A 10,101-nucleotide genomic window follows, 5' to 3' on the forward strand; every position below is an offset into this window, starting at 1 on the left:
GAGCCCTCAGTGCTCTTTCCTCTTTCTTGGACAGACTCAGCATTCCCCTCCAGGACCATAACCTTGTCTTCTTCCTGAGGTTTGAGGGATGGGGGAACTTTTGTAGACTTAGGGCACACAGCTCAAGGAGTCCCTGAGAGTAAAGTAGCCATGTGCCAAGATCAGTGCATTTTTGTTTTTTACTAAAGATGTTGGGGTGTGGAGGAGTTTGATTAATATGCTGAAACTTAAGCTGTGTCTGCCAGAGATTGGTACTAAAATACCAGGAAAAAACAACAAAAATAAAAAAATTCTAACAAGATAGATGTTTGAGAAATGCTGTAGATGCCTTCACATTGTCTGGGGCACAGGGAGGATAAACTTTGTCTTCTTTACTTCAGCACAAGCCAGATATTATTTTGTCAGTAGATATTGAGAAGCATGAGAGAGGATAAATGGAATATCTGCTGACAGGGATTTCCACCAAAGCCACCTCAATGGCAGCCCCAGAGCTGGTTTTTCAGTCTGAAGCAGGTCATGTGCTAATCCTTCCCTCCCACATCCTCCATCCTAGGCAAAATCATCTGTGCCTGCCAGCACTTCCAGGAGCTGGGGTGTAAAGGGGTCTGTACAGTGATTCCAGTCTCATCTAGGGTATAAAGGGATCATGCTCTGTTCTTCTCACCTCCTCTCCCTTCCATATATCCCAGCAGTGGATTTCCCAGAGCATTTCTGTCCCATAAATAAGGCATGTTGTCACTCTTGTTCGCCTGACAGAGAAACTGGGTAACACCTGAAAATCTGAAGAAGGAAAGAAATATGTCATTATAAGTGATTTCTAAATGAAGAATGTCAGAACAAGCGAGTCAAAAGTGTATCTTGAGGAGGAGAGACGTTCAGTAAGGCACTGTATGTTGGAAATTTCAGCTGTTATTTATAAGAAATGCTGCACAGAATCATATCACAGCCCAGACTGGAAAGGATCTTGAATGATCATCTGGTCCAACATTGTAATGAAGAAAAAATGTGATTATGAAAATGTCCTGGTCTTGTTATTTCCAGGCATGTTGGATTGTGCCTTGCTTCTGCCAAGGTCAGATGGTATTACTCTGATAAAGCAGACGGGGAAATGGGGCTGGTAGGCCACTTCTATTCATTTTCACATGCTCTATGTAACTAAAAACTGAAGCATAATCTGTTGGCACAGGATTGTCTGTATATCCTTAGTTCACTCAAAGAACTTTTTTGAATACTTGACATTTTAGTCTCAACCATGGTTTACATCTGAAGTATTGAAGGTTTATTTTGATTAGACTCTGAATAGTCATTTTTGATTAGCAGTCTGCATAGATCAGAAATGATATTGCAAATCTGAAGCCCTGCTGATTGCCAAAGGTAACACATTCTCTGTGCTTACTCAGGTTTTCGGTGCTGAACTTTTTTGAAGTTGAGCTGAACCATAGAATATTTGTTTGCTTTGCAACTGTTGTCTAGCCATCTGCTTTAGGTTTTGCTTGATTTCAAGAAGGGTTGAATTGTTTTGGCTTTTTGTTTTTTGCTAAAGATGTTGGGTGCATTAATCCTCTGAAAAATCAAAACGCCCTCAAGATTAATTACAGATATGGGTCAGCTATTTGTTGCATTCTACCCATATGAAACAGGTGTTTGGGTTGGCAAGTCATCCAGGGGCAAAGGAAGGACTTCATAGATTTATTTTTTTTTCCTTTGAGTTTATGGTGAAACTGAACTTTACACATTCTCCAGGAGTCAATTACTTCAAATGTCGTGTTCTGCAAACAATTCTTATTGGAATGGTTTTGTAGAATCACAGAAAAACTGAGGTTGGAAAGAAAATTTACGGGTCATGTAGATCAATCCCTACGCAAAGCAAGACCATCTGCTTTTGTCTTTATCTTAGCCACCCATGAGGTAGCTGGAAAAAACAAATAGATGCACCCATCCTCAGCTTGTTCCCTTCCAGGATGAAAAAACGCCATTCTTGGTCTGTCCTGTGCTCCAGTCCTTGCCTGGCTTGGTTACAGCATTTTCATCTCTTTCTTGACTGAAGTACTTCCTATGGGAATACAGGACAATCTCTTCCCCTTACCTGGTGTCTCCACATGTAGCCTGAAAGTTTGGAATGGGTTGGAGAACAGTGTAGGCAAGGTCTGGGGAGATAAAAAGGGAAGGCAATAAATTCACAGCTAAGACAGGCACCTTTGGCTGGTGGCTTTCAGCAGGAGGTGGTGAGCTCACGGTGTTTTCCCGGGGGAATTCACCAGTAGCATAATTTGGTGTTTCTGAGACTTGGAACCCAGGTTTGTTTTCCTTTGATCTGTTTGGCGAACAAATAGTGCTTCCAGCAGCCAACAGCACTTCAAATCTGATCCAGCAGGGAGCCCTCTCATTAGGTAGAAGGGGTTCAGACTGCAGAGGTTAAACCCAAATGCTGGTTCAGCACCCCACTCAAAAGAGCTTGCTTGCCATATGCTGACAGATGAGTGTCTTTTCCTCAACAACTAAACTCTTGTTTAACTTCATTTCAAATGTTTACTTTTCTGCTGGGATTTCAATAAAAGCCCCTTGTCCTGCAACAGCAGCAGCAAGTCATCCAGGACAAGAATGGGGTCTGTAAAACTGTCCTGGTTTTGTGCTTGTAAAGCTCTTTGAGAGAGAGTACACTACCCATCCTGTGTTTTGCTTCTGGGAGGAAGTTAAACATACATTATTTAAGTTATTTGTGTTATTGTTAGATCATGGGGACAAAGGGGCTGACTGGTAACAAGCATTAAATGTTAAATATATGCCCCTATGATTCTTTTTCTAAAAAACTAAACAAAACAAACTCCCAAAACAGGAAAGGAAGAGGGGGGGAAGTGAGGATCAGTTGTTATGTTTTGAGTTGCTTTGGTTTATGCATTGTAGTTTTTTCCTTTTGAGCTATTAGCCTACTGAATCTTGAGCTATCTCTGGTCCCCAGAAATAAGGCCACATCTTCAGTTTCTCTAACAGAAGAGTTGCCTTTGAAAATTAAATTCTGCAGCTAGCTCACTTGTGTGTTGGTCCACTGAGGAGAATCGCATCCAGCACAGTACTGTGAACTGTTTCCTGTGGCTTTTCCCTCTGTTCAGTGATCAACTTCTTATCTTAGAACCAATGCCACAGCAGCTCTGGACAGGAGCAGAAAGGTGTATTTTAAATTTCATTTGGCCTTTCCCGTTTCCAACCTCAAAGGGAGCTGAGTAGTGGGGAAAAGCCAAGCCTCAGTGTAGAGCAGCAGTGGCTGAGCCGGTGGGTGCTGCAGCCTGCAGTAGATTTGGGAGATTCTGCAGCATCCCTGGCGCTGGACCCAGCCCTCTCCCGGCTCCTGCAGAGGAGGAAAAACCTGCCAGTGCTTCTCCCCTACTGGTGTTGACTAAATCATGTGAGAGGGATTAAGGAGAGCAGTGAAGCATTTTAACCCTGCTCTCACCGCAAGAGCACTGGGGAGATGGAGTGCTCTAACTGGGCATGTGCATCTAAGGGGCTCGGACATGAGAGGGGGAGTGAGGTGGAGTTTGACAAAGAGCCCCTAATCCAGTTAGCTCTTGATGCTGCTGACGGGGCCACGACATGGAACCAGAGAGTGTTTGCTCCAGGATTTCCTCCCTCTGGACACTGAGCACTAAGGATCTTTTGCTGTTTCAGGAAGGCAGCAGTGCCACAGCAGATTTGTGTGATGCTTCCACAGCCGTTCCCACTCCTCCCTGGAGCTTTCTGAAATCACTCTGCCTTTTGATAGTGGCCCAGCTCCCCAGTTCAGTGCCTCCTCTTTGTGCTGGCACCATGGAGTCCAGGCTGGAGGGAGATAATACTTCCTGAAGTGCTCATTTATCCCAGCGGGAGAGAGGCGGCTCGCAGCATCCACACGGGTTATTAAGCTGCACTGGAAAGAAAGAGCAAACTGCAGAGTTGTATTAGTTTATGTATTATCAGCATTTGTAAGGTACCTGTTGCCCTAGTAACGAGGAACAATGTATATACAGCTTCGACCGGGCAAAATCACCCTCTGGTCAGGGAAATAAAAAATTCATGGCCTCTCCTCTGAGCCACTCCTCCAGTGCTTGGGAGGAGGGCTTAGGAGACAGAAGAAACTGAGCTGGTTGTTACGATCATACAATCCCGGTTTCTGTTCATTCAGCGCTCCTGGGAACCCTGCAGAGCTGCTAACAAGCTGTGTGTATATTGAGAGCACGTAGGGATCTGCTGGAGGCAGGGGGGACAGAGGGGTGGGCAAGCTCACGCAATTCCAAACCTGCACAGTGCCTTCCGGTGCAGTGGGCTTGGGGATATCCTGAGCTGTCCTTTCCGTGTCCCTCCTGCTCTCATCTCCAAAGGACAGCCTGGGAACTCCCCAGTGGGGCTTCTCCTGGCCCCATTCACCTTGGGAACTAGGCTGTGTCGGCATGAGAGGAGTGACAAGTTGTGCTGTTTGTGTGATGAGTGCATGTGCTGCCCTGTCCTCACTTCTCAAGGCTCAGTGTTTTATCATTAAATGGGAATCACAGCATTGCCAAACTTGAAAAGTTACCACAGGTCTCACAGTAGCAATTACTCTTCTAAGGAGGGCTGAAGAAGTGAATGGATATGATGCTGTTACTGTTTGTGTCATGAAATGGTCTGAAGACAGATCATCATCATGCTGGGCACTGGGAGCTCACCCTGGCACCGTGTTCCCACTGTCCCATCTCTGGAGCAGGGACCCTGGCTGAGTACCTGGTCCTCTGGACTTTCAGATGCTTGACACTTGATATTTTTCTTGTGGAAAACTAGATCGCTCTGTATAAACAGTATATCAAGATAAACATGGTGCTCAGTATGACAATCAAAAAAATACTGCAAGGATACCTTAAAGGCTGAGATAGGTTCAGAAGACAATGCTGACTTTGTGTCAATGTCAGGGAGAGAATCATTGCTCAGGTCCTGGCAGTTGTAGGAGATAAAAGAGCACTTTCTATTGCACGTGGCTCAGCTAGTATGGGCTTGTTCCTAGCATTGATTCTATATGCTGGCTAATGACAATACAGTTATTGTTCTTACACCTGTTTGCAAAGGGAAGTGAATTGATAACAGAACTTTAGTGCCTCTCCATGAGGCAAATGGGTCAGGTTTCTTTATTTTTGCCATTTAGTGCAGTACATCTAGTCTCTCAAATCTGAGCTGCAACCCAAGAGATATATAAACATATATATAATGTATATATATAAGCAATTCAGACCCTTGTTTTATCATCTTCTAAAAGATGATAAAATAAGTCTTTAAAATCTCCATCAGAGCGCAATAAGAGGTGAGATTCTGATAGTTGTAAACTAGGCAGCCAGCTAAGGGGAATTATTTCTGGCACTGCAGGGTTTTGCTGCAGGATCACATCACAAGTGGTAGCCAGCAGCACAGAACTTACTTCACTTTGGCTTGATGCTTGTCACAATTGCTGCACAAACAGTAAAATTTCATCATCTGTTACTTTTCCATGTTCTTATCACTCTCTATTTGTTGCATCAGAAGAGATTTGTCTTCACTCTCTATCAGCCACCACAGTGATTGTCTCACTGTGACTTTGACTACAATTTTAATTGTCTATAGATCCTACACTGATCTTTCTGACACTGAAAGATTTAAGAGTAGAGTTAAGCTCCAGAATCGATGTTAACAAGTCTTTACTCGGGACCCTTATTTAATAAACTCTCATAGCCTCTAGGGATAATTTACAAAACTGACCTTCACTGACTGTCTGTAAAACCAGAAAATCGGTAAATACATTTCTTCAGAAAGTAATGGATGCTTCCTTATTGAGAATCACCATGGCACCTGAGTCATGGCCACAGCTTTACCTGCCCCAAAGCATTACTGCTCTAACTTTGCAGTAGATGATTTATTGCCCTGCAAAGGGCAATAAACCCAAACTTCTTGTTCAATGCACATTAAGATGTTGCAGCAGAAGTAAAAGTAGATGATGACTTGCAGTGCAGAGCCTCCTCCCATGTCTAGCAGAACTGACAGGGTAATTTTAAATGGTCCAAGTTATAGGAGTCTGAACCAAATGTTGTAAAAGATATGGTATGGAACAGCCAGGCTTTGATGAAGACATGGCTGGCTAACCTAACAGGCATTCCTTGGCTTAACAACCCTGCAACAAAGTGCAGTGAGTTGTGTGGCTTTGAGTTCAACACGAAGGTTTCTGCTTTAAAAAGTAAAGGGGAAAAAAAAGTAATTTCGTTGGCATTCTGTTTGGGCAGACAAGATGCAACTGGGACCATGCCCCCAGTGAAAATGCCATGGAGACAATGTCTGCTCCTACCCATCACATCGCTTTCCATGCCAGTGGCTGACTTCAATCCATACGCAAAATCCTGGCTGCAGTGGTATTTGCAAAGGTGAAATCATGCAACTGTTACTGAAGCCTGCTCCTTCCTGATTGGAAAAGTCAATAAACATTTTACAGATGATGGGTTTGGGCAGCAGTTCTGAAGTTACTCTGCTTCCTTTTGTCCTCTGATTTGACTGCTGGAGATGCTGTGTGTACTTCATAGTAAGTGGGTAATGAAGGATTATTAAGTGATACAAGTGTGTTAAGAAGTGCTATCCACAAATCAGTATAAAATATTCCAGGGTATTATAAGACCCTATTACAAGAAAATTGAAGGATTTTGCATCAGTTGATTAACCAGTTATGAAACTGTGCCTCTCAATAAACTTTCATATGACATATTAAATGTACAGTTGTAAATGAAAGGCGACTAGGCCATTTATTGCAAAACAAATGGATTGATATGATAAAAAGGGAGCTGTGCTTTTGTGTGGGGATACTGTCAAGAGGAATAGGAAGAGCACTCCCAAAAATGAGAATGCCATGATGTGCTTTTACTTCAAAACAGAGTCCTGAATCTGCCCTGTTAGAAAAATCTATCACTGAGACTTGAGTGAAGTATTATCTAACCATCTGAGACACAGCCCTATAATTCATGGGTCATTGACACAGTAGAGAAGATCAGTTCTGGCTATTGTAGCAGCAGAGGGACTCTTAATCCATGGATTATTAACGTGGAAAATTGAAGGGGCTGTTACAGGCTTGTGGTTTATTAGACTATTGTGGATTTAGGGAGCTTTAATTTGAAGATTATGGACACAATGGAGTGCAACAGATCCCTTGACAATGTCAGTGGCAAGGCTTTTGTACAGGAGAAAGCTTCTGCCTGAATTCTGTCCTTCCCCATCCCACAGGATACTGCTTAGGAAAACACTTATGGGGCTGCAATCACCTTTGAAGCTCATTTGATCAAAGCAACTCAGAAACCCACTTCTCTGAAGATAATGTTCCCTCAGCTCTCCAGTCTGGAAATTATTTTGTTCTAGCAAGTCTTTTCTTGCCAGCACTTGATTTTCATCCCCTGTTGCTGTTTTGTCTTGCAAAACTTTGATGCTACATCATGTTTGTATAACATCATTAGGTCCATGGGATGCTTTGCTGTACAAGTGAGCTGAATGTGTTATGTGTTGGAGAAGCACTAAGGAATGAAACCTTGGACCTTCACTAGTAACAGCTTTGTGAAATACCCTCCTGCCCCATATCACCATCTCAAAAGCACTGAGTGAGCTTATCTCTGCTCCCCATCCACCTTGAAGGACTAATGGAGATGTGAGAAGTTTGTGGGTATGGAGAGGCACAGTGAGGCTTGAACACAACCATAGCTCCAAAGACCATCAGCCTGCTCTGAAAGCTCACCAGGGAGAGTTGCTTCCCTACCCAAGAACGTTGTATGCTCTCTTTTTACTGTTCTCTGTCCCAGAAGGGAAAGAAGAAGGAAATTGTTACAGAAAACACTGCAGGAAGGGTTGAGGGAGGCTCAGAACTGGCATTGGGGTAGGCTCTGTAACTGCAGTGGTTCCACAGCACTGGCATGAACTGGAAACCTTTCTTCTCTATTCTTTGATTTATGTCTGCAGTACAGGAGGAGGAGCTGAGAGCAGACCAGCACAGAGTGGCTGGCTGAATCAAAGCTTTTGGCATATCTTCTGTGCCCCTGCTCAGCTCCAGCTGTCTGTGCCTGCACAGGTGCTTTTGCATCTCTTCCACGACTGTCTGCAGCTGGGGAGTGAACTGAGGCAAGCAGGGAGGAAAGCCAAAACACCATCTGTGTGGGCATTGTTTGGTTTGCTGTGCTCTTGTCCAGAAAAAGCACGATTTGTTCATGGAGCTTCTTGCTGCTGGAAGCTGAGGAAACCAAAGTGTGAATGGGATCAAAAGGAACTGCACAAGCCCATGGTTGTGAATGGCTTTTGAATGATGTCTCAGACACAACATGGGCACCAAGATTTCTAGCAATAGGAAGGACAGCAGGAAGAACAGCCATGCTTCTTCCTCTTCGTCCTCTTCTCCAGGTCATTTCCCAAAGCTGGATACTTCCTACTTCTTCTATTGGATTTCATTTTAGGGCCAGATAAAACCCTAAAAGCTTTCCCAACAGGGGAAGGAAGAAGGCAACTACACAAAATAAACTACAGTGTCTGTGAATTGGGGAATGGGAAGCAAAAATGAGGCAGGGAGTTCTCCCAGGCCAAGACAGGTGAACTGAATGCTCCATCATCAGTGAGACAGAGTCACTGTCAGTATGTGACAGAGAAATATGTGCAGGACTTCTGAAGGCAGCTCAAGAAGTTCTGGGAACAGGTCTGGGCATTGGGACAGTTCCTACTTCTGATTCTCCAGAGTGTACCCAAAGGCTTGGTATATACACAAAATTCCAGAAATCATGCAGAGCCTTGATTAAATTGTAAAATTGGTTGAGTGATTATTTTATTTGAAAAATATATATTTACTTGAAATAAACTCCTGTTTCTCAACTATGCTTATGTTACACAGATAGTTTGGTTTATATTTGAATAGAAAATGTTTAATATTCAGCCTGGGAATAGTTATTTAGCACAAATAACTATTTCTTCAATATTAATTTCCACTTCAAGTATTTACATTTTCTTGCTTTCCCTCCCTTACCCTCTTCTATTCCTATCCCCATCAAAAATTTACTTATATTTCCCAGGGAATATATGTGGTTTAGAGTAATGCAAAACAAATGATGGATTGAGTGTATTTGCAATGCCCTTTGAAAACTGTCCCAGTGTTCAAATACTTCTCAGTTTTATTCCTCTAAGTGTTCTGTGCTTACTGCTGCAACATGTCATCTACACAGCCAGGAAGTTGTACAAGATACACAAGATTCAAGCCAACAGGATAAAATCCAAGTGATCTTTTAGCCAGCTTTTGAAATGAACATAATTTTGTGACCCAGAACTCCAGAAATTAATATTATCTCAGCAGTCAAACACAGATGGTCCACATGAAATTTTCTGTGTAACTTCTAATTTGATATGTGAAACATTTCGTATAATTTTTTTAATATACTGTGATTTTTGAGCCTTATGCTATTTAATAAAGCACATATTGTTTTAAAGGAACAAAGACCTGAGAAGGGTTTGGTTCAGGAACAGTGCCAGCTTTAAGCAGCTTTCAGAATTTGTCTAGCTAAAGATGGCTGATTTTTGACAAGCACTGTACGTGCAACTCCATGAAATGGGAGCACACCTTTTAAGGGTGATGTGCTGTACACCTGCAAGGAGTTCTGAAAAGGTCAGTTGCCCTGACACTCTAAACTCTCAAATAGTGGGAAACTTTCCTTTGATTTCAGCAGATGTCTCCCACAAGTATGCAAGAAAATGTTTGTCTTTATATTATCAGCAGTTTTTATATTACAAAATAGCCAAAGGTCAGAATTTCATTTTCTCTCAGGCATGGTGCTGAATGAACAATAGCTGAATAACTGTATTTGGATTCAGTCACTGATTACACTCCCTCAAGATATTCTCAGAATCACTTATTTTTCCATTTCTGCCCAATAAAGTGGCTGGAGTTTGGTAAACAGCTGGAGTCAAAGGGGTGTGGGAGGTAAAAATACAACTGAGGTAGGTGAGAGGTTCTACTGGTGAGAATATGAAGGAGGGAAAGACACTGAGTTCCCGGAGCTCCGGGCATCACCCTCCCTGTGAGAGGATTGGGAAACAATGCATATTTTGGTCATTTGGTTGCTA

At 42.8% G+C, this 10,101-nt stretch overlaps 1 long non-coding RNA gene across 1 annotated transcript in view; it reads left to right on the forward strand.

The window, feature by feature from the left end:
• The window catches only part of LOC147650963 (uncharacterized), a 29,465-nt gene extending 19,990 nt beyond the window's left edge, over positions 1–9,475 (forward strand). The window contains exon 2 of the long non-coding RNA XR_015275005.1: positions 7,240–9,475. This is a non-coding gene — a long non-coding RNA (uncharacterized LOC147650963). The remainder of the gene's footprint in view (positions 1–7,239) is intronic.
• The last annotated feature ends 626 nt before the right edge of the window (positions 9,476–10,101 follow it).

Source organism: Cyanistes caeruleus, chromosome 11, assembly GCF_971803275.1.
Source record: "Cyanistes caeruleus chromosome 11, bCyaCae1.hap1.1, whole genome shotgun sequence".
In the NCBI taxonomy this organism is placed as follows: Eukaryota; Metazoa; Chordata; class Aves; order Passeriformes; family Paridae; genus Cyanistes; species Cyanistes caeruleus.